This window comes from Sturnus vulgaris, chromosome 1 (genome assembly GCF_052056855.1).
Source record: "Sturnus vulgaris isolate bStuVul1 chromosome 1, bStuVul1.hap1, whole genome shotgun sequence".
In the NCBI taxonomy this organism is placed as follows: domain Eukaryota; kingdom Metazoa; phylum Chordata; class Aves; order Passeriformes; family Sturnidae; genus Sturnus; species Sturnus vulgaris.
The window spans coordinates 10,283,057-10,307,804 of NC_142243.1; the positions used below are offsets into that span (position 1 = coordinate 10,283,057).

Genomic DNA, 24,748 nt, shown 5'->3' on the forward strand with positions numbered 1-24,748 from the left:
CAAACCCCACGACTCCTCCCCCCCCCCACCCCACCGGGTTCGGGAAGAATTTCCTTGGAGAAGAGTGGGAGAAAAAACCTGTTTATTTAACAAGCAAGACACTCCCCAGCACAGGGAAAAAAGACAACACCAGCTGACAAAAAAACTCTTTCACCGTTCTGAAGGGATGACAAACTCAGTCTCTCTGGCGAGTGGTCGCTCAGTTATCAGTCTCTGGCGCTGGGGATGACTGCTGCAGGTGACAAAGTGTAGCCTCCCGGTGTTTCTTGGGGTTCCCAGGTCCCCGTCCGTTCAGATGGTATCCAGGAGAGGGAGGGGACGGGGTGGAAGAGAAAACAGTCCAGGGAAAAAGTTGGACTGCCTAGCTGAACTAACTAATAAGCAGAAAGCAAGGGCAAAGCGAAGGAAAGAAAAAGGCAGAAGCGAGCAAGCAGGCAAGCAAGCAGGCAAGCAAGCAAGCAAGCAAGCAAGCAAGCCGAGCTAAAACCTCTCCTAAACATAGACCATGGGGGAGGTGAGCCGGCTGATAACAAGACAAAACAAAGCTTCACTCTCAGACTCAGTCCTGGAAGCACAGGACATAATACCAAACATAATCAGGACACACGATTGGAGATAGAAACACCATAACATCACCCTAGGACACTGTGGAATACAGATTTAGAACAACAGGTTACAATAATTGCTTTTATACAGACACTTTGGCATGGTATTATTTGAGATTAATGAACAGAGATAAGATTTAACAAAAATCAGTTCCACCTGTTGCCCTGCTCTGGCTCAAATACACATTTAGAAGGAAGTGCTTCCAAATGTAGTGAGCACTGAGAAGAAAAAGGACCCCTGAAGTCCTGAACCAAATAGAGATGGAAAATCGATCTTCTGTCCTTCATCCATTTGACTGAAGGCAGAAATTGACTTCCTGCAAGTTATTAATAAATTTACTGGGCAAAAATTAATCCTTTGTGTGTGGCCATCACATTCTTTCATTTTTCAGAAGATTGAAATCACACTGTTCTAGCTCACTTCACCTTCATTTCCCCAGTCCTGGAAGAGGGTATACTGAAGTGCTATCCACACCAGGCTAAGCCTTTAACAGTGGCATCAATTATTGCTCCTGTTCTTGCTTCTGGGTTAATTCCTCTCAGACCCAAGGTCCAGCTTTCCTAAAAGCAGCTATTCATTAAAGTTCAGATAAAGCAAAAGGGATTTCATTCACAAGGTAAAGACAAATGAAGCTTAGACCAGCATTTGGACCACATCATCTGTAGTGAATGAAATAACAGAAGGAGCTTCAAAAATAGGAGTGCAATAAAAACCTGTTAAGGACTCATCCTGGCAGCAGTTGCTGTCCATGCTGGAAAATATCCCCTCCAGCTCGGATGCAGCTGGGACAGCTCTGCTGCAGAGGGGAGAGTGTGTGACCAAGCCCTGTCCCACACTGGGGCCAGAGAGGGAGCCTTAACCTGGAGCTACTGCTCCAAAAGCCTTTCCCCAGCAAGAGGAGTTCACAGCCCATGACATCTCTACAGTGCAGAAGGATGGGACAGTCACCATTACAAACTCAGGAAAAAAAGAAAAATGGCCAAATTTTTGTGAGATGAAAAATCAGCCCACCTATTGCCTACGAAAATGCTCTCAAGAGCCACGAGAAACATTAGTTTTAAACTACAACAGACAGCCACATGCACATTAAAGAACTGTTTTGTACAGCCCCATTATTGGGAAAGGTGGATGTCACCATCCCACCTCCCAAGGATTTAACTACTCTCACCACTACCAGCCACCAAAAATGACTCAATTGCTCAGCATAAGAAAGACAAGATGGCATGACAATTTTTGGTACAATAAATCCTCTCCCTAAGCATTTCCAAGTGACCAAAAACTCTACAGGCTCGGCTCTGCTCTGTGTTCCACAAAGAACAGAATAGCAGAGAGCAGATTTCCATGTGTTCCCCATTTGTCCATACATGGATCCACAAAAATGCACCCTGCAAACACTGGCATGCCAATCATTCATGCTCACAAACACATTTCTTTTCTGCTGGCTACCTGCAGCTACCTTTTCTGTGCATTGGTCAGTGTATAGAAAATTTAACACTGAAAAACAAGTCCCTCAGATTAGAAAACAGACTGCAATAAAGCAAGAATTGAATTGGCCGATTATCTCAATATGTGGTTTTAATTACCTCTAACTCATAGCAGTCTGCTCATTTGCATCCTTCAGATGAGACTGTAAATATCCATACCCTCTGTGCCTGCCTTGGACAAAGAAGATAGCTTGGGGCTTTTTGGAAAAAAAACAGATTCCTGCCTCGTTTTACTTGGCTGCTACAGTCCTCTGAGGTGGCTGCAATTCAGCAAAGCCATAGGGCTTGCAGCTTGGGAATTAGGATGGAAATTGTTACATGAATGCAAATACTGTTCTTGGTCTTTTCTTGACAAAAAGCACCTATTTACTAGCCAGCCTTAAAAATTAAATGAAGTTCTAATTAAGGAACAATAAGCCACAAAGGAAAAAACAAAGCCTGGCAAGAATAGCCAAATTTAAGAGTAAACAGATCAAATAACCAGGTTATCACTTAAACCAAAGTTATTTAAAAAGGAACCAAAAGAATAAAGGAAAGATGGAATTTAAAATGAGCTTGGCACAATCAATAGAAAAGCTGCAAAAATGAAAAACAAGGTATAAGATCTTGGCCACAGGAACTGATGGGAGTTTATTAGTGAATGAAATCCCAGTTTAACAAAAATGCATTATTACAGTCTGAATGTGCCTAGCTCTTTGTAGGGCACTCAGAGGATTAATCTCCTGCCCTACCTCCTTTAACACACAGTAGCCACAATCTGGCCCTTCAAGTCTGACTACTGCAAAATGCCAATCAATTTTTATGGGAAGTGGCATCTTCTTACTTCAGAAAAAAGAAATATTACTTTACATATGCCATGCTCACAAGAGCACCAATTCTGAAGCATCAGGTTTAAACATTACATAGCAGACACTCTACACCATTGGTTTTAGGGACCAATTTAAGTTATGGTAAGGCACTGCTGCAGCTTACAGCTGAAGCACAGTATGGAACCTGACAAGTGTATCTGAAATCCTGTAATTTTAACCTAGTTGTCACTGCATACTACAGCTAATCAGCTTCCTCAAACATGTCACAACTACCTCTTGGATTTTTAGAGAAAATCACATTCCCTTGTTCTTACAAGAGCCCTCTCCCAAGCCACAAGCCTGAGGATGAGGACAGGTGCAAAGTAAACACATTACTTAAGAAAGGAAAATCACTTTTAATTACCAGATTACAGTCTTAGCTGGAGAAATGCAGAGACCTGTAATTTTGATCTCTGCCTGAAGATATGCTTGGCACTAGGGCAGTGTTCAGTGACACCAGACTGTTTCAGATGGCAGGGAGGCAGGATCCTGGCTGACAACTGCAGAGTTTTGGAAGCAGGGAGGGCCAAAGGGGCTCCAGCCCCTGGCTGGGTCAGTCAGCAGCCCCTGCAGAGAACAGCTCTGCCCAGGGAGGGAGAAGCCTCCCCATCTCCATAGGAGACTGCACCTATAAAGAAGTTTAAAGCCCCTGAAGATCTGTCCAATAAAATCAATTCCAACTCTGTGGGAATAAACCTTAAATTTGGTACTAAAAGCTGATTCTGTTTCCTTCTTGCTGGGAGAAGGATTTCTGCACTGTTTTGTTTGAACTGGTTAGTCACACATCAGGAGATAACACTGGAAAAGGTTAAAAAAAAAAAAATGAACTACAGCAACAATGAACAGTTCTAAACAAATCAGGATGGTTTCACACAATGCTGGCAGCCAGGGAGAGAACTCTGAGGGTAAAAGCAGGAGGTTAAGCCACAGGCTCCAGGCTCAGGTTTACCTTAATTGACAAGCTTGTTTAGAAACCAACTTGCAAATACAGTGACTTCTCTGTGCTGACCTTGCATGCTTATGGTGTTTTGACTAAAAGGTTGTTAGTGCTGAGAACTTGCTCATCTTTTAATATCTCATTAAACTCTGCTGTTTTCCTGAAGTGCATCAATGGTACATCCCACAAGTTTTGATTCTTTGTAATAATTACACTACAGAAATAGCTTCTTAGTATTAAGTATTGGCAGGGCAGTTCTAAAAAAAATCAGTAGCCAAACATTGCACTTAACCACCTCTACTTCTACTGAACAATTTAAAAGACAGTGGTAAAATTCTAATAAATCTTGTGACTGGCACCCATCTCTCTCTATTTTCTCATTATCAGTTTCTTGCTTGCTGTAATTTTGTAGAAATGGTTGCTTTAGTTTTCCAAGGCAGTGTTGAATTTAAAAAAAAAAATTAAGATGTATATCATAGTTTCAAGACAATACAAAAAGCACCTCCATTCACAACTGCAACTGACTGCTCCTACTCTGCAGGACACTTCCATCCCTAACCACCCACCCCCTCCTCTTTGTAAGTAAGGCTGCAGCTGGTCTCCAAGAGATTCTAAATTAAGGCAGGAATGTGGTACAAAGTGCATGTGCACGAATTCAGATCTCTCCACACCCACTGAAACACATCTCCAGAGAAACAAAAGCCCAGTACAGCAAGGGATGGAGAAATCAGCACTTGTGCTCTGTGACACCCATCTTACAAAGCAACTACTAAATGTGTCTCAGGAGTTAACTCATTCACCTCAACAACTCCTAACCACTGTTAGTAAGATACATAGAATATTAAATAATGCATATTCTACTTCACCTTGTGCTCTCCCATGGGCTAATAAGGTATTGCAAAAAATGCAAGGGAACACAGAACAGGAGATTGTAAATTACATTGATAAACATATTTGTAAATAATATGAAATAAAGATAAATAAAACAGTCTTTTAAAGGACTGTGGTCTCAACGAGAAGTGGAGCAGTGTTCAGAAATAGACAATATTTACTTTAGAATACCTTTGCATGTTGGAAGGTAATGATCATATCAATGTATGTGTACTCCACTGAAGGCCAAACCCACCAACCATCATCCACTTGTGTGCTGTAGGGTATTTGTCTTAATTCCAGGAGCAGAACAAAGCCTCCTGAAAGTGAGGTGAAATGCCTGTGCACCTCCTGTGGATACTTTCACACACAGGAAAGATGTCTGTGTTTCTCAGACTTCCACTTCAATCAGACGTAGGACACAGACAAGTACATGATGGAAGATGAAGCAAAGTCTTTCGTTAACCACTTATCAACTGACCACATGTATTAACCTCACACCCTGAGCCCATGATCCATTTACCTCCTCCAGTGCTAACCACCCTTCTCACATCTCTCTTGCATGCCCCACAGGCTCCCATTTCTCCTCTTGCTGTTAGTATAGCTCCTGTTTCACCAGCCATGGTGTAACAAGGGCTTCCCACCTTTGCCATTCCTCAAACAGCTAAAAACTGATACCTGGAAAGGCTGACCTGGAACAGAGACTGGGCAGAGCAAAAGGAATAACATAGGTATTTATTGAAAGGATACACTTTGGGCAGTGCAAGAATTTGGCCAGAGCTACACCCAAATCAAATCCAAGATGCATCCCAGTCACAGGATTTTACACTTTTATAAATTTTGGTTCATCTACATACTGGGGTCAATTTTCCAACTAGTCTCAGCCCCCTGCCTTACTCCCTTTCCCTCACCATTGTTTATGCTTTTTGGGTACTGGATGCCCTTGATTCTCTAGCTGGGGAGGGATTGTTTTGTCTGACTACCCTGTGAAGAGAACCTACTAACACCTAACATGAAGTTTCAGAGTTACACACTAAGCAGCAGAGAATCCAAAAAATATAAAAGCAAAAACCTAAGGTATCAATCATTTCCCCCACAAGGCATCACTGCTCTACCAGTACTGCACTGACACATTCTGTAGAGCCACATTGATGACTGGCTCAAAAACTGACCCAGTCACATAATTCTGCAGTTTTCAAGCCAGATACATACCCTGGCACAGAGGCAAGGATGGCACACCAGCAACTGCCTAGGAAAAGGAAGCAGCAGGAACCACTGCAAAAAACCTGGGCTACCACTGAACTGCAGCCCCAAGCTGGGCTCTCCCCTATTCCCACCCTCCCAGGGTTCTTTCCATGACCCACCTGGCAGCAGCACTGACAACTCTCACCTGGAATTCCTCATTATCCAAGTTTCACTCAGCACTTTGCTAGCTGTGACACACACAGCTCAAATCTCTATCTCAATAACTTACACTAAAATGCCATGGTTCAATGCCAGATTTAAAGCCTGATAACTTATACGTTTTGTTTATTAAAGATAAGGAAGTGAAAATAGATGAAATCTGGATAAGTAGATATTGCAGCAGACCTCTCATTAAGGGTAGAGACAAGCCAAGACAGACTCTCATTCAACAACATGAAAAGGGTCCCAGTTTATTCTTCTTTACAGCTTAGCCAGTCTGACTCTGACTGCAGCAAGCTACTACTGTAGGGTCCAGCTGCAGACTCTGGCTATTTCCTACTGGACCACGACTGCAAATATTGGTTTGTAGACTCTGAGCACAGCTTTCACCCAGCTCAGCTATGGCTGCAGGCTCCAACAGCAGCCTCTGACTCCATCAGACCCAGACTGACCTCACAGCAGATCCTTTACAGCAGCAACTCTCTTCCTTGTTTCGTTCTTCTTTGTGCCTCTCTGGATTATTCCTTCTTCCTCAGAGCTCCTCTTCCTCCAGGCTCTCTGCCTCCAAGATCCCCCTGACCAGCCAACCCATCCCTTTTATCACACTTATCTTTATTAGTCACAACTGCAACCAATTAAGGGCAAGGCTGTTCCTTTTCTTTGGTAATTAGTACAACTGTGACGTATCAGGGGTGAAGTTGCCTGTAATCACCTACAGGCATACCCATGTTACTCATACTAGCATATATCCAAATCATTACTTATTTCTGTGCATATGCAAACTGAGGATGAATGAGATGAAAGGTCTTTTTTTAAAAAATTCCTATTAAAAAATGAATTAGTGAAAAATTCGCAGCTTACTAAGCCATTACACACTCTAACTCAATGTTGATCTATATTGATTTAATGGTATTTCTTGGAGCTAAAACTAGCTGGTATGGTATTATGTACTTACAGAAAATAAAGGAACTAGAAATCTAGTGGTACAGGTTAATCAAACTGTCAACAAACCTTCTTTGCTGCACAGTATAATCCACACAGCAATCTCAAAACACATTACAGAGCGTTTTATAATGCAAATAAACTTTAGCAGGTTTTATTTTATACATAAAACACTGTCACCTCTAAGGCATGACAATATTATATGAGAGTTGGAATTTTACTTGAGATGCTGCATGTTCGAACTGGGAGAGTTCCCAGATGTTAAAAGCAAAGCCCAGGACCCTCTGGTTGAGCTGGGATGACCAGAACCTCAACTAAAACTTCATTGATTACATCCACACCCTAAATGCAAAGCAGTTACCAAACGTTGTGCCACAACATACAGGGACCAACCATAATGGGACCAACCAAACCTGGGTGGAAATTTCAAAAGCTCATTTTATTTGCTTTTCCTGAGAAAGTTAGATGAAATGATTCAAAACAGAGGGCAAGGGAACTCCACTGGGTCGAGCTTCACCTCAGTCACATCATCTTTACAACTATTACAACTCTTATTTATTCACAAACATAATTTCAACTGAAATGGAGGCGACCCAGAAAAATGTCTGCAAGAGAGGGGAAGCTGATAGTTTTTAAATGGGTGGTTTCATATATCTTGTTGCAGTGTATGGAGGCTGCTTTTTTACCCTCTCCAGTCTCATTCATGATGCTTAAAGACAAAACTGCAATGCTAAGCATTGCTTGGGCCATGAATCATAGTGTGGAGCAGTTATTCCCACAGAAAATGCATGACTTACTGATTCAAAAGCCTGAAAATAGTAGACCCCTCTCCTACAAGGTAACTTATTTGCTTAAATCAAACATGACCCTCAAGGCAGGAAGTTTGTTTTCAAATTTCAGGTAATTACACAGGTCCTGGTTTTAAGTGCCATTGAAATCAGTGGAAAGATTCAGAAATCCTTCCAAAGGCTTTAGATTGAGCTCATGGAATGCCAGATCCCATTTGAGCCTACTCATTACCACCAGCAGTCTCAGTGGCAGAAAAGCAGAAAGAAGAGGACTCCAATTACACAGCATAGCTTCAGTGCCCAGCAACTGGTCAGCCAGGCTATGAAACACCAAGTATTTGACCTCTTTCTTATTGAAAAACTAGGTATTTCTGCAATCCTTACCTGGAATTATTAAGGACTGAAAGGACAATGCCATCTCATTTCAAGCCCTGTGGCACATACAATGTCAAAACACAGAAAAATTCATAATTCCAAAATTCACCTCCTCAGAAGCTGTGCAAATCTTATTCTCTCTAAAGTTACTGATGACTGACAACATCAGATCCTAGGAAACCTTACACCAAAGTCAATAAAATACACATGAAAATTCTGTGGATACTCAAAATAAATTAGAATTAAATTTGGTCTATGGCTAAATTGCAGTATTTAAAGATTTAATATATTTAACATTGGTGCAATTTCACTTTAAATAAGTCTACACATCAAAGTGGAAAGTACCATCGTAGCTATATATTTTGTTGTTAAAATTATCTAATCCTCCTACAATAGTATCACCCAGAGACCTCAACTGACACGCTGCATTCTGTATCTTCTGCAGCAAAAGGCAGGCAGAAAGGAAAAGAACAAAACATGGAAATGTGTTGCTAGGATAAGACGTCATGGAAACCAAATGCATTGCACTTAAATAGTGTGCCATTCTGTACGTGCTTTAACACACAGAAATATTTCATTTGCTCTGAAGTTTAATCATTTCTCTTTGGTGGATTTAGATTTATTTTTTTTAGCACACCTGAGTTTAAATTCAAAATGTATTAACTAAATATTGTCTTAGATTTTAATCTCTACCACTCAATAAGGATGATGGGATAGTATAGATCCAATTTGGGCAGATTTTTTCTGCTAGAGCCTTGCAGAATCATATCCCAAAATGTCATGTGAATTATCACTTCCGATCAGATGCATCTCTCTTCTCTCATCCTGTAAGCTTCTGAAGCCCCGAGGACACTCTGAAGGAGAACAAATGAAAATGAAAATTTAGTTGCTGTGCAGAGCCTCAGGGGGCTTTTCTATTGATGTCTCTGGAGAGCAGGGAGCTAAGGTGGGAAAAAATTTTCAAGAGAGAGAATTTTCCAGCAACACATTTCAGGCACAGCCCATGGTCTTCTCTCTCTTAAAAAAACCCATTAAAGGTTCAAAAAAACTTCCAGTCTTTTAAAGATTACTGCACACTTGAAGTTACAATATCATGGGTTTCTAAACAGTAAGCCACTGTTTGCCAGCTACAGCAACAGAATGTAAAAAAGGCACATTGCCACTTTCTAAGAGCACATCCCACTATGAAGCCACATATCCAGTACAGTTTTTTCAGGATGCTTGCCCATTTTGAAACCAACCCACAAAATGAAATTAAATGACCTCAGAATACCTGAACACAGTCTCCAGAATGTCATGCTGTCACTTCCCAGCTAGGGAGCTGGGATTTACTACATACATTTCATCACTGCTAAAGTGCAAAGAAGACACTGTGAACAGCATTTTCACATAGCATGATCACTACTGTATTTTCCTCTTGTCATAATAATAATAACAATAATAGTAATCATTATTATTATTGTTGTTGTTGTTGTTATTATTATCTTCATCATAGTACAAGTGATTCTGCTTATTAGAATTAGAATGGCAGACACTTCACATTGTCAAAAAGATCCTTTTTCCTCCACCTGTTGCTATCTGATGAAGCACCAAAAATATCATTGTGATGTAACCTAAAACATCCCTCTAAGTATTCAGGCTTTGATCAGAAAAAAGAAGTAGGGCTGTGTTAAAAACCATTTCCATGCATTTCCCAACAGGCCTTTTACTTTGCCTGAATACTGGGTAAAACTGTCCTTGTACAGAATGGGTACCTTTTGAAAAACCGATTTTCTAGACAGGACATGATACTACTTGAAAGCACACCGTAAGAATCAACAGATTTGCATGTGGCTTTGGGAACAGGATAAGGTCTCACCCACAGTCCCAGACTTGCAGCTTGCAGAATTATAAGCATTAGGAGAGCAGGAAGTAGGACTGAAAGGGATTTCATGGTAAGTCCTTCATTAGTCCTGGCACCATCTGAGAATTGGACTGAACACCGAGCAAGTTTCCTCACTGTATTTGTATGTATTTATATGGCTTAAATATATCCAAGTGTGGCATTCCCATGATCTCTTCTAATCAAGCTCATTTTGGAAAATATCCAAAACAGGAGAGGAAACAAATGAGCTGGAGTCAGAGCACACCACAAGACAACTAGAGTCTAACCCAGAAGGCAAAATCTCCTTTTTTTGAAGACTGAGAGATTTTTCTTTGGAACAATTTCCAGATATTGTCACCTTTTTAAATGGAAACATAACTGCAAGTCTATTTGCTATCAGAACGTCAGCATTCCTGCAGCATCCAAAAGCTACAAAGGGCATTCTTTGATCCTGTTAATATGGAAATGAGGGCACAGAGAGTGCTTTCTTTAAAGAAAAACAGCTGTATCAATAAAAGCTATTTGTGAAAGCAACGAACACAATTTTCTCATCCAAATTATATTTAAGTTCTTTAAGCTGAAAATCCTTTAGTTTAACAGATACTGCAGAATCCTCCTTTTGATGAGTGATCATGTACAGCCGTGGCAGTGGTTTGCCCACATTTTCCATGTGCCAGCCTCACACAGAATACTGCCAGATCTCCTGGGGGAAAGTTCCAACTAACATCACATGAAAGTAGAATAACTCGTGTGAAAGATATATGTAGGACCTAACTTCAGTGGGGAAAATCAGTGAGGAAAAAAGGGTTCAATTTACCTTTAGTGGCAGAAGTTGGGAAGAAGTACCCTTCAGGTTAAAGCCTGTAAATATAAAGTAGCATTTGCTTTCTTACCAAATGATGCCCAGAGAGATTTCTAAGCAGCTCCTCCATTCTTCCCAGCAGTGGCTTGAGTCTGCTCCTAAGAGCCTTCCCAGCACCAGAGTGGCTCTGTGCAGGGCACCAGATGAAAATAAGAGGAACACGGGAAAAGGATGGGATGTCAGCTCACTACCAGCACTGTGAAACCCTGTGAAAAAGGCTGTGATGGGAAGAGCCAGGCACATTGTGCAGAGCAAATCTGTGATTGCTGGAGGACAGCCTCCAAGCTGGTGGGACAGCAGAGAATCTGGCAACCAACAAGCACTCACAGGGTACCAGGTCAGTAAGGAAATCGGTCTTTGATTTTAGTTTCTGTTCCCTCTGCTGCCTGTTTGCCCTGGACCCTTGAGAACAGGAGTTGGTATTTGTGCAGCCCTTGCACAGCAGCACTCTGACTGTAGCTGCTCTCCACACCTCACTGCAGCAATGATGAATTACTCTGTCAAGTTCAACACACGATAATGAAGTGAAAAGAAGAGAGTGAGAACGCTCTAATATTAGAATTAGGTAATCTATTAAAAAGCAATAGCAAAGGCCTTGTTACTAGCAAGGATCTAGACCATCCCTTCAACAGCTTGTCTTTGTTTAAAGCTTTGTTTCCTGGAAGTGAGAAAGTAACAAAGGCAAGGCCATAAATAATTGTTCAAGACATTAACTCTTTTCTCTCCTGCAGCTCTTAAAAGCAGTACAAGCTATAAACTACCCTATAAACAGATCTTGAGCTTCCTGCGACAACTTCAGCATCAAGCAAAGCCTGGCACTGTGCAACAGTGTTAAGTTTTCCATTCCCCGTTTTGAATGTGGATACAGTTTCAGTAGAGCCTATTTTACAGTTTTATTAGGTCTCTGCTTCAATTATCTTTATATAGTTCATATTTATTGTACAATATTGTGCTGTGTTGTTCACATGCTTCTGGGGCACACAGTATGTGAAACTCTACTCTAAGCAACACAGGATTTCCATTTTCTTTTGCAATTGTGGACAGCAAATACAATCAAGCTACAGCACTATTCAGAAGCTGCACACCTCCTTGCACGCATAATGTAACAGGCAGAAGTTTATAGCATGTTCATTATAAATTTACTTTTATTTTACTTAACATTTCCTTTCTCCATACAAATGATTCTGCACTTACAATTAATTGACCATATGTATTTATGCAGCATGTACACACATCATAGCCACCACCACTTCAATGACCACCGCTAAAAATCCATGGTATTAAAAAAACTAGTCACACTTTACACAAAAACAGAGGAACTATGTACTACTTAACAAACAGTAAGGTCACAATCTCCATCTGGCCAAAAAGTATGTCATAACAAAAAGGAACAGCTGGAACTTGTACTACAGAGTTCTGCTCTGCCTTTATTTTTCTATATATGTATTTAGCACTTTCCAAAATCATCTTAGAGAGACTTTTAAAGACTAATAACATCATCAGTTATATCAAAGGCTTTTCACTTAACTACTTCTATTTCATATTTCAAGTGCTGTTATTGTACCTTTCAGAATGATTTTATTCACATCACTCAATCTGCCTACTAATGGCCACTCGTTAGGAGTTGTTAAGCTACTTATGAGCCACGGCACAAGCTACCCACTGACACAGATCCAGTCCTACTTACAGAGAAGGCCACGCCAGCAAGCAGGCGGCCAATCCAGGGAAGGACAGTTTTTTATAGATCTAGTAATTTTAAGGGGAAAAAAAAAAAACCAAACCAAAAACAGAAAAAGAAATGTTCAAGGCTTTGTCTTCATGCTCAGTAGCAGACATTTAGTGTAACTGATGTTTGGAGACTGAAATCTGTAAAATGTTCATAATACTGAAGTCTGCTCTGCAGCCTAAACCCTGGAGTGAAAATACGGAATGAGCAAGCAGAGAGAGACATACCAGTGCTGTTAATGTATTCATGCTCACAAACAAATGCATTATAATTCTGTCTGTATAAGGCAGCATGAAAAACATCTCTAGAATAATAATCCATTCAGTGATATTCTCACATTGATATGCTTCTGTGATTTTGATGTTTTTAGTTGATTAAAAATTGATAGTCAAACAAGTAAGCATTTTCTCTGTGTCCGAGTGTTGAAGAAATTGACGTTTTGTTAAATGAACACTCACTTTTCTAGAATATTCAGTTAAGATTTAGTAATACTCATATTCTAGCATGAGCAAATGCTCTTGCATTTGAAAACACCGGTGCTGTACACATTATAGTGCACACAGAGCCTTGCATGGAGAGAAATGTCTGTGCAAGCAGCAGTAAAGCTGCAAGGATGGAATCACACCCATCCTGCTGAAACCCACCTCACCACTGGGACTAAACCCAGCCTGCAAACCCAGGATCAAACCTTTGCCTTGACTTTGTCTGAGCTAAGACTCTCTCAGAAATTTCACCTGTCTTGTCCTGAAGGGATACAGGATATATTTACATCATTCCATGTTATTTGTGACTGAGCCTTGCACTTATCAAAACCGAGGATGCTCCCAACAAAAATAATGAAAGAAAAATAGGTCAGGCTCCACTGCACAAATTTTGAAAGCGTTACATTGAGCTATCATACAAAGAGTAAGAAAAGAGCAACCACATCATTTCTTCACATATCCAGAGGTAATATCTAGGAATATGACAATTTGACATCTGATTGTTTCATACTGGACAAAATCAGCATCTTCTTAAGCTTCCTGTTGATATAAGGTATTTGCAATATTGGATCACCTTTAGTCTCCATTTCTCAAGTCATCAGACTTTTGGAGACTACATTTGGAGTAAGACTGAAAACAGACATTGATGTTCCATCTGCTTAGAAGTGGTTTGCAATGAGTTACTATTTGTCTGCAATTTTAATTTGTGTCCAATAGACCTGTATTAAAAGTATAAATATGATATAATTTAAAAATACAATTAAAATTTCCCCATACCTCTCAATTCTTCTAATAAAATCCAGAAATGTGAACCAGACATAATATCTGAAGGTCAAACAGCTTTTTAAGCCAACAGAGTCATAGAAGGCTTCTAAAATCAATAAGACATATAAAACTGATTGCAACCTTATAAAAAGCATCAAATCTTCTAGCCTGGGTGACACAAATATAGCATTTCACACTGTAAGCAATTTCCTGGCAATGTAGGCCAGTTTACCTTTGCACTGTGAAGAGGTTTTTTGCATCTCTAGACTACGAGTAACTGAAGTGGTTATTTAGGGAGCAGACAACTCCACAATGCACAGTGCAGGACCAGGAATAGCAGCTCTTTGCAGCTAAGACATGGAGTCACACATGGCTCACCCCACACCATGAGCAAACAGGATGGGATGATTTGTCTTTGAGGAAAAAGGATGCAGGGCAAAATAACTTAACAGAAGGGGAAGATGTTGGAACCCTGGAAAGTGAGAGCTTTAAACTTTCTGTGCTGTCAGGCACTGACCCCCAAAAGAACACTGCTTTTGACCTGAGACCTTGGAGAAGGCTTCCAAAATTGAATGATAGAACTAGAATCTACACTAGAACTGGTGTGCAATTTGAATAGAAGCGTGTAGTGTCACATAGTGAAGAATTTGGAATTTAGGGTTTTAGAATATAGCAATATATAAAGGGAAAGATGGGGCTTTTAAGGCAGAGGTTTTCTTTTTTCTCTACCTTCTTCTTCATGGGTATAAGTGGTGCTTTTGTGATTGGATAGAAAATGCTGCACTGCAGGTCACGTGTGTTTGGTCATTAGGTCAAAAGTAAAAATAATTTAAGTGTCAGTTCTTAATTAAGCCTTAAAAGACCTTGTAACAAGAGAGAGACGTGGCCATTTCACCATTTTTAGCTTGTTAGCTAAAAGTGCTGTAGCATTCACTGTAACATAGATAAAATTTAGTAAGTATCTAAGCCCAAGCATGAAATTCCATCTCTTGTGCATTTGCATTCAATCCCAACTCTAACTTAAAAAAAAAAAAAGGGTGATGGGGGGGTTGTAGCAGCTGATGTAAACACTCAATCTCAAACCCTGGCTCCCCAGCCTACCATTTCCAAAGACTTTACCAACACTCCACATAGGATGGCAAAGGGGTGCAGCTGTTCCAAGACCTCTGCACTCAACTGCCCTCCATGGATGGCCAGCAGTGCTTCTGCAGCAGCAGGTTTTCCCAAGGACAGCCATGTGAAATCCACGACAAATGGCCCAGGTGTGATGTCAGGACAGCCTCGTGCCTTCAGCAAAGCCCTGCTCATGCTCACAGGTGCAGCCATGCATCCAAGGGATCAGACCCTTGTGACTGGTCTCAGCCAGGTGACTCCAAAACCCTCAGGCACCTTTTATATTCAGTTTGCAGAGCCCACATTATGTCCAAAATTGTTTAAATCACATTAAGCTTCTAGGCTGTTTTTGAAGATGAAACTGATAAAACGGGCCTGTGTGCTGTTAAAATCTTTAATAACATGATTTTTTTTATATAAACAAGCAGATTCACACTTTACACAATTCAATCATCTTTGACTAAAAAGGACTTAGATGAAACACCAAAGAATGCCAGCTAATCCCAAATTTTAGGGATCATTCCTTTAAACCTTTCAATTACAACATGACTGAGCAGATGCAGAAAGAACTGAAATTCTCCCACTGGTGCCAGGGGTGCAGGCAGAATGCTCTTCCAATGAATTCAGGAATATCTTTGATACTTTCTTCATCAAAACAATGCCAGATAGAACATCAACATTTAATCCTGTGGCTGTGAGCAGAGGACATGGCTAAATTCACTCCGTGGATATGCCCTAAGCAGTAATCTATACAGGAAGGGAAAATACTAACATAAAAGTTAGAAGGTGCATCTCTAATACCATTATGAATTTGAAGATGTATTGAAATAGGAAGAATGATGTGAAATGTCACAGCAGATCTTTACAGAGAACCCAAAGGAAGATAATGTTGCCCAGAACCAGTGCAGAAAACACAAATGTTAATAAGAATTTTTTTACATCTGTATTTCTGGCCTGATACTGTGTGACACTGTTTTCTGCAACACAATGCACTATTTCAAACACAAAAAGGAATGCTGTCCACTGAATTGATATGTGGTGAGAACATTCCTTTGCAAGACGTAAGTGATTTAGTAATGAGATTTGGGGTTATGTCATCTGACCATATTGTTCCTATGGTCTTTATGGTAAATTAACTAACTTACATTTCCAGCATCACAGCCAGGCCTACAATTTTCATTCCAAGATATCCACACAGGATGAGCTAAAAATTAATGAGAAACACTGAACAAGTATCAGGATACACACAGTTCTTAACAGTGCCACTGCTTCAAAGGTATTTTTTAATGTTGCATTGTTTTTGTACATATGGAAGAAATTTTTGCCAGTTCATGCAGGTAGATGTGCACAAGGATATTCACTGGTGTGGCATGATACCACCAAAATACACGAGAGAAAACCCAACCCATTTAGGGCTACAACAGCAAAAAAAAAAAAATTCAGGGATATACTTAGGGGCTGCTTAGTCTGTCACTCAACCAAAACCAAAACACATGCAAATTATTGGTAGAACACAGTTAATTATTAACTTTATTTATCATCTTACAAAGTAAACTGTAACAATTCATAAAAACAAGTATCCAGAACATTGAAACCACACATTAATAATAATAAAACCCCAAAACTGCAGATCACAGAATTAGACTCCATTAGGCACATTGTTGCACTAAGTGGCACCCATTTAGAAGAAGCAACAGAGCCAAAAAAACCCAGTCATCTACACAGAGATCCAACATGAGCAAATGGAGCCAGATTAGTACAGCAAATTCATAGAAATTCAGGACAAGAATAGAAATCAGGCATGCTTTTCCACAGTTGTTTGTTTTCCATTTTGCTAAGACAGAAAATACTATGTTCGCTAAAATGTTTTGATTAAGAAAAAAGCATCCATATTTAGGACAACCTTTAATTTTTTTATTACAAATACTGCCCTTCTTACATGTTAACAGAAGTTCATAATGGAGCATTTTCTTAAATCATGTCACAGTCAAGGGACAGCAGAAATGATATGCAGCAATACCAATACCCTCTTTCACAAATTTCCTGACATAAACAATGTTGCCTTTGTCCCGTTCCTTTTCGGTCTTACTGAAAATACAACAAAAATTAAAATGCTAGCCCGAGCAGTTTCAGGTATTAAAAAATTCTCCTTGACACCAGTAGCTGGAGCCCAGCTACTCTAAAGCTCAGTGAGAGTCAAGCTCACTTCTTTTGAGATGGGACATTAAGACTGAGGAATGCATCAGTGTAATGAGACAAGAAATGTTTGAAATATCCACAAGTGTTAACATTATTTCTTCTTAGATTAAAAGACTTTAACAAAAATTTTCTTAAACATGGAATGACTTTTTATGACAGTCATCACTGTCATTTACCTGATAACTCTGGTTATTATTTTGTTTTAAACAGTTGTAAATAAGACTTTATACCTTCTTGATAGCAAACGTACATTTTTAGTCACATATCTGAGTCAATTCCCTCCCCCTCAGCATAACTTTACTCTCTGAGAGGTAAGTATACAAGAATATGGTCTGAAGGGACTTATATTATGTATTTTCAGAAATGTGACAAGGGAGGAAATAGGAAATAAAAATCAAAAAGAAGTGACAGCCTTTTATAATCAGTGTTTTTCCATACTCATACCTACCATACTCCCATGACTTTGAAAATACACTCAATACAAGTGTGAAATTCTAAAAAAGGACTGAAGTCACAAAGAGCTTGATCCAACTTGCTTCTGGTTCTACAATCTACACTGCTTAAAATTTACAAGATTTTATTCAAATGGGTCATCTGCATACAGTTTTAAGAAAGACATCCTGGGTCAAAACTGAAAAGTTTGAACACTCTGATGCAATCAAAAGCAATAGTTCTGAAACTGCATGGTGGATCCAGTGATGACATCAGCTCAAGGAAAAAAAATAGGAAAAAAAAATCTGATCAAAATACAGGATGTCAAAACTAAGAAAAAGTATTTATTAGTATCTCTGATTAAAACCAGATGCTTTCAATCCAGAAACTATTTTTCTGTCAGTTCTATTTTCTTCTTCCTGCTTCTCACTAATGACCTCTTCTCATAAGGAAGCCAAGCAGTCACCTTCATGCCAGGTCACCAACTACAGGCTCATAAAGTCTGCACTGGCACCACAGCACTCAGCAGAGGCTGCAGCAATCCTTTGTGTGGTGCTCCCTCTCCTCATTTCAAAAGAAGTGTGAATGGCAACACTGAAACCTCCACATCTCAAGGCAAGGTTATTTTACCGTGACTTATCCATCTGTTAAATAGATAATTTCTAGGAAATGTGAGTGTTCTATTTAATTGCTTCTTGGGAAAAAAGCAAGGCAAAAGGGGCTGCTGCAGGACAGTGCTCAGGCTGGCTTGCATTCTTCCATTGGCTTGCATTTCTTTGCAAAGAGCTTCAGTTTTGTTTTTGTTTTTGTTTTCATGTTGTCTGCTCAAAACTAAAGGTTTTCCTTCGTGGCTGAGATAGCCAAGAAATACAACTGGGCCAGGGCACAGCACAGGGCAGAGCCCCACGTCTGTGTCAGGCAGCACTGCCCCAGACAGTGCCAGGCACAGATCACTCACTGTTCACACAGGCAGGGCGGGTATGAACAAATGCTCAGGGAAGGCTCAGACACCCACAGGTGAGCCAGGCTGGGCCACCCAACCACTGCACCTGGGACCCATCCCTGGCCTTGGGAGGTTTCCAGTGGCAGTCCTGACAAATGAGGGCTTGGGGCTTCAGGTGCTACTCTTACAGCACACTGATTCTGTGTAGGAGAGGCAACAGACTGATGGAACTCTTATTTCACATATAAAATCTTAAATAAGACAAAATGTGGAGAAAGTGGTCTAAAGAATTGCTTAGGTGTATATTGCACATATAATGCCAGCCTGAGCTCTGCAACAGAAATCAAATGCTGTTTGTGTAAACTGATCCCTGATTTTCAGATACTAATTTTTCATAGCTGGCTGATGTGGACATCTCACTGGCTGCCTCCAAAGTCTGAACTATCCTTCATCACCCTCTTCAATATGCTCAAAACTCCGATGAGATTTTTAAATAAACAGAAAAAATCTAAAGGCTACAAATACTAGATGTTTCTGAGCCATGAAAAAACTATGTGATATAATATCACAATTAAACCTTGAAAATCAACCATTTTTTTCCAATTTTATATACCCAACACAAAAAAATAAACCCCAACATTATTTTTACACTAGAGACAGGCTTTAAAATCCCCGAGGAAGAGAGTGGGAAAGCCAAATAAGTATCCTGGAATACCAACCCAAACATTTCCAACCCTGTTGCATCTTTTTTTGGTAAAGTTTAATTGCAGAGACATGCTCTCATTCTTGCTGAGATCCAGCTGCCACCGTTTCCCTCTGACTGCAGCCACGAAAGCCACAGCAAACGTGGCAGGAGTGAATGTGTGCTAGCAGGTCCTTCCATTCACAGTCCAGCATATTAATCAGTACATTAATAAATGTACAGAACCAGCACTGGCACAGCTGGGTACCAGGCACATCCTCAGCTCCACCCACAAGCGAGGGGACAGTGCAGAGGCTGGGGCAATGCCACCTGAGGGAATCCCACTCAACAACAGAGCCTGTTTGAAGGCAAACAAAGCCTTGGTGCTGAAGAACAGATGCTTGCTGCTTCACTGATGAAATGTTCCAATATTGTATTTTTCCCATTGTCCACTGGACATTGTTACTGTGTTTCTTTCATTGCCTGCGCCAGATATAAAAAAAAGGGCAGGAGGGAATAAGAAGAAACATGTGTTTCCAAGACTGCAGTTCCTGCCTATTAAAAGAACATTTAAAAAAAGTTATAGCTACATCCAGAATACTATTTATCCAGCTTTAAAAGTGGAAGCATTTAGTCCAGTAGAAGAAAACAATTTAAAGGACCATCAAGCCTGTTCCTTCTTTAGGACTCCTCTTACAATACTACAGCACTGTAATCAAGTATTGTCTAGATGATTTTTAAAAATTAACAAATTTATTCCAGATGTGAAGTCTTTGAGGCTAAAGAACTCAATAACACGTCAATACTGCAAAGACTGTGGAGATTAAAAATAGCAGCAGAAGGAGGTTTTGTGTTCACTTCTATTGGAACAAAAGATGCTGAACACAGTGTAGTCTCCCAAAATGGCTGAGATGTCTTCTGTAGTCTTTCTCACACTGAATCCCTTACATCACCAGTTGAACTCTTTTTTAGGATTATCTAGGCATCCTTTCTTTTTACATGCCCTTTTGGATGTTTTTATCTTCCAGTTCGAGTTGTACAATCCATCCCTGGACAGCAGAATCCTTAACCATGCAAGCCCCAGGCATATGCCCACTTATAACCACGTGTTTCAGCTCTAATTGGTTTCAATAAGACATAAGCCCATAATAAAAGCACTATGTCCCATGCAACTGTTTGTGCCTACACATTTCCATAAGCAAATAAAATAATCCACAGTTGCACAGCTTTATAACACTATTCCAATAAATTTTTTTCTATGTGAATGTCACATTGCAACTTCCAGTCCAGTCAGTCTTTCACAGGACAATCCAGAATAAAATGCTCCACAGCTTTTTATACTAGAGTGTAAAGAAAGGTGTAACACTTGTTCTTGGCTTTAAGTGGTAGCAGAGTGCTCCCAGAGTAGCAATTCCACTTCTTAAAGTATAATGGTGTCCAACCTCAATATACTGTGTTGTATCAACCTAGGTTTGTCAATGACACATAACTTCATGTCTGAATCTAATACTTCTTTAAGAACCCATATACAGTATTATTTTCCCAAACATTGTTCTAAACCTAAAGATGAATCACCACTGGAGAACAACCATCTAGAAATAAAGTACAGTTTTTCCTGCAGCACAGGCATCCAAGAACTGTAGTTCATCCACAAGACATTAGACCCAAAGTAGGAAATACAAGGAGAACTTCTTCATGTTTGTGTGATCAGCAGATATTGGAATTTCTTATGACCTGAAAGAAAAACTCAAACGAAATAGCTATCAACTTATGAATCCTTGAGATATCACAGAAAAAAAAAAAAAAAGGGGGCATGGGGGATAATCACTGTTCAATGTCCTGAGCTCCTGATTTCTATTCTGGAGTGGTTACTGACATGTTAGTTGGAGATTTAACTTTAAGGGCGTGTATTCCTCTAGGGATTTTTCAGGAGAACTGGTCGTGGGCATCAGCACACTAAGCTGCCATTGGACATGAACCCACTGCAGCTTTGCTGCCTGCCCTGCTGAGGCTCTGAGAAGAGCACAGCACTGCATCTGCCACTGATGGGAGATCTGAGCACACACCTCCAGCCCCCAGCCCAAGGACACAGGAAGGACTCTGGCTCAGAAGCAGCATCCACCTCTGCCTCAAGCTGCTGGACAAGTCTTAGAGCCAGCTTTGGATTTCAAAGCTCTTCCAACACAAAACCTTCTGTATGTTTGTGTCCTGTCTACCAAATTGATCTTCCCTCTCTCATTATTTTCCCAACCCATTATACAGGTCGGAATTTGCTCCATTTACAACTAGTTCATGAGAGCCAGAGCTCCTACAGATGGCCAGCCACTGTAAATGGAAAGGCACAACATGTTAAAGAAAACCTCAAGATATACACAACAGAGTTTTACTTTATTGACTGCATATTTTGAGGTACCAAAGGTCATAATGGTTAATTGTGCCAAGCCAAAAAACATTGTTGCAAATTCAGCAAGCGCAGTATGTAATTCATTTCACGTGAACACACATCATGAAACAAACTGTAATAAAGATGTCTTCTAAGTTTGTTTAACAACAAAAGCATTGGTGACTCCTTTGCAAGGGTGTGAGTCAGTATAAAAGCCAAAACACTACTGAGAAGCAATAAATATACCGGGATTAAAATTATCTTCTTGCACCAGACAGCTGAAGCTGAGCATCAAGAAACCCCACATACCCTGGTGTGATTTAGAAGGCCTCCTAGTGACAGTGATCTGTCCCTTGCCCTTCTTGACCTCAGCTGCTATTTAAGGAATTGGGAGCATGGTGGGGAAGGGGCTTGCACATCTGAGCCACAAAGCTGTGGAAAAATCCGTGACTCAGAACGAGTAACTTGCGCATGCCTATCCCTAAGGGAGCTGCTGCCTCCCATAACATTCCCTTAAGTGGGAAGATTTGTTCATTTGAAGAGTCAGTGTGTGAGGTTTTTCCTTCCCCTCCTTCTACGAATGTATATTCCTTTATATCTTTAAATATGCCTACATGCACGCACACACTGCTTGCAAAAATAATGACGTCTGTGTACAGATTTTTACATTTCAAAAGCTTCTTCCTTAAATATCACTGAAAATAAATCATTGCCGAAAGAGATGTTTCCAAAGCGAAATTCTTAAGCTCTTTAATGTGTCACATTTAGCCTTTAATGGAATACATAGTCCTTGTCCACATTTTTATGTCTAAATTTTAGTTATTCTATCAGTGACAGAGTAACTTCTTACCCTCCTCACCCCGTAGCACTGGGTAGAAACAATTGTGTACTTGACTTTGCAGACCATTCCTTTTACCACAAAACAGTCAAAAGTTTCTGTTATCTAGATCTTATGAAACACATAAGAGGACTAAAACACCATAAACACCATAAATGCTGGGTACCATACAAGCACCAAGCTCTTTGAATCAACTACATTTTCATATAGTTTAATGTAGCAAAACTAACTCATTGGGAAAACCGTGAGGCTTCAGACCAAGTTCAACAGATTCCAAGTACACCAGGCAAACATCATGATGAATGGTAAAAGGAAGATTAAAAAAAAAACTAGTCATAAATGTATTGCATGGTCCTGAACAGAATATTTTATATCATATGTTGAACACAGCAATATATTCTTAAATTCCTAAAACAGAAACTATTTATGCCTTTGACATACCAAAGGACAGGGACACTGATCACTTGGCCTCTCCCATTCTTTTGATATTTTGAAAATCTTGTGAATAAATTAAACATATCTTCTCACCCATCCCCTAACTGCCTCTTCTTCCAATAAGAGAATGGCTTGAATACAGTCTTCAGAAAACTATGCTGTTGGATCCAGATTTTTCATATCCCCGAGCTGTAAACCCAGCCCTGGAAAGAAGGAGATAGGCATTTTTGTCTTTGGCTGGTGATTACACTAATTGGTCCATGAACCACTTTTTTAAGGCAATTTCTGCTGAAAAAAGTAGAAAGTGCAAGGCTGGAGCAATTCTTCCTTGCTTCATCACGATTCTTGCCTTGCAGCAAAAGGTAAAGAGAAACAGCTTCAAAACTTCAGTTTTCCAGAAGATGGCTGCTTAAATCAACTTGTATTCAGGAGGAAAAGCAATCACTGTATTCCTTCGTTTCCTCACTGTCTTGAAAGCAAGGACCTGCCTTGGAATTTTAAGGTGACTGCACACGTTTGGCTGCAGGCAGGAGGCTGCTGTCCATGACATGTGTCTTCTGCCAAGCTACTGAATGTTCCCTTCACCACCACATGTATCCTATGATGGAATTCTTCAGCTGACACACACTCTCATGGAGTTACTCTCATTTTGTTGCAAATTCAATACAGCACTGAGGAAGCACAGAAAATGAGACATAGGTATGGTCAATTCTGTTCTTCATCTAATGACCTGGTCTTAAACATATATAGTGAAGCATCATTTAAACAAAAAATGCTTGAAGATCCCTTTCCATTTACTCAGTAATCCAAAAGAAAGACTGTTGATCCCTGGATTTAATGCTGACTCTCTTTTTTAAGCAAGCAATGAAGATGCCAACAATTTTTTTTTTCCATGCAGGAGACAAATATGCTCACTCCATGTGTGACAATTTGGTTTAAGTTAAACTGGCAGTATCAATGAGACTGAAGCACATGCCTAAAATGCCTTGCTGAACTGAGACCATACTCTACATAACTTTCTCTCACAAAAGCTATGTCCAGCTGCTCACTGAACAGTCAGGAGACAATGTGGATATGGGAGTTCTTCCATATTTGAAAGCTGTGTTCATACCCCAAAAAATTCAGTCCAGTTTCACTTTTTATAGAAAGGAAAAGAAAGCCTGGTGGCTGAGAAAGTATTAATAGTGTAAGGCCAAACATTCATCTGAGGACCACAGCTACCGAATCACTTTCATAAAAAGGTTTACTGTGGGTTGTTCTACAATGCCAAAGTATTGGTGACTGAATTCTAGCTCTGCCAGGGGGCCTCATTATTGAATTACTGATGTGAAACTTTGAAAAAAGATACACTATTTAACTGTGTGATTACAGCTGCATACTACTCTCAAAACAGATTTCAATAAAATAAAAGATCTCATCAACATTCAAGATATTTTCATATCTAAAATCGGTGTTAATAAGTAATTGAACAAAATTATTTTCAAAGCCATTCAGTTCTGCTCATTTCCCTGCTCCTGACAGAACCAAAGGAAATACTCTTCCACAGATAAACAAGCATATACTTCCATCATACAGAAAAAAAGCAGGAATTGTTTAATTGACAGTCATATACCTGAGTGATGATCATAATGACAGTATTAAAATCATCACAAGCACCCTTACCCATGCTTGAATTCTAGTTCATTTACATAAGATGTAAATTTACAGCCATTATCAAGTTTTGCATACAAAAACCAGTAACATTATTTTAAGGGAAACAATTTCAGAACC

General features: G+C 39.9%; 1 protein-coding gene and 1 long non-coding RNA gene across 6 annotated transcripts in view; both read right to left on the reverse strand.

The window, feature by feature from the left end:
* Positions 1-24,748, reverse strand: part of DIP2C (DIP2 acetate--CoA ligase C (putative)) — a 313,844-nt gene that overhangs the window by 274,825 nt on the left and 14,271 nt on the right. The gene's annotated exons all lie outside the window — the stretch shown is intronic.
* LOC148225070 (uncharacterized) overlaps positions 66-24,748 on the reverse strand; it is a 36,521-nt gene continuing 11,838 nt past the window's right edge. The window contains exon 2 of the long non-coding RNA XR_015801293.1: positions 66-23,649. This is a non-coding gene — a long non-coding RNA (uncharacterized LOC148225070). The remainder of the gene's footprint in view (positions 23,650-24,748) is intronic.